Source organism: Mastomys coucha, chromosome X, assembly GCF_008632895.1.
Source record: "Mastomys coucha isolate ucsf_1 chromosome X, UCSF_Mcou_1, whole genome shotgun sequence".
Classification (NCBI taxonomy): Eukaryota; Metazoa; Chordata; class Mammalia; order Rodentia; family Muridae; genus Mastomys; species Mastomys coucha.
In genome coordinates, this window is record NC_045030.1 from 105948473 (window position 1) to 105949524 (window position 1052).

A 1052-nucleotide genomic window follows, 5' to 3' on the forward strand; every position below is an offset into this window, starting at 1 on the left:
GAGAATTCAATAGCCACACATGGTGGCACCCTGTAATCCCAGCACTTGGCAGACTAAAGTGGGAACATCACAACTTTGAGGCCCATTTAGATTACATGGCGAGTCCCTGTTTCAAAGAAGAGTGAAAAATGCATGTGAAAATAGGATATGAAAAAATTAAGCTGAGCCTCATAGGTCAGTTTAATTCCTGCTACTTGGGAAGCTGAGGCAGGAGGTTTACAAGTTTAATGCCTATCTCTGTACGTTAGAGCAACTTGGTGTGAGCTTACCTCAAAATTTAAAAAGGAAAATTTTAAAATGGTTAAATTATAGGTATGTCAACTCACACTATAATTCCAGCACTTGAGAAACTGAAGCAGGCACCTTGCCATGAGATTGAGGCCCGGCTTGGCTACATAGTAAATCCCACGCTAGCCTGTAATACAGGATGAAATCTTGTCTCCAAGAAACAAACACAAAAATAAACAGACAAGAGGCTGGAGAGATGGCTCAGCGGTCAAGAGCACCGACTGCTCTTCCAGAGGTCCTGAGTTCAATTCTCAGCAACCACTTGGTGGCTCACAACCATCTGTAATGGGATCTTATGCCCTTTTCTAGTGTGTCTGAAGAGAGCAATGGTGTACTCATATACATAAAATAAATTCATCTATGTGGGTATTACTGTCGCTGTCTTCAGACACATCAGAAGAGGGCATAAGATCCCATTACAGATGGTTGTGAGCCACCAAATGGTTGCTGAGAATTGAACTCAGGACCTCTGGAAGAGCAGTCAGTGCTCTTAACTGCTGGGCCATCTCTCCAGCCCCATAAAAAAATTAAAAATAAATAAATAAATAAATAAATGGTCACACAGAAAATGAAGACCTGCAAATCTTTAAAAAAATAAACAAGCCGGGCAGTGGTGGCGCACGCCTTTAATCCCAGCACTTGGGAGGCAGAGGCAGGCAGATTTCCAGGACAGCCAGGAAGACACAGAGAAACCCTGTCTCGAAAAACCAACCAAGCAACCAACCAACCAACCAACCAACCAACAAACAAACAAAAAAGCATAC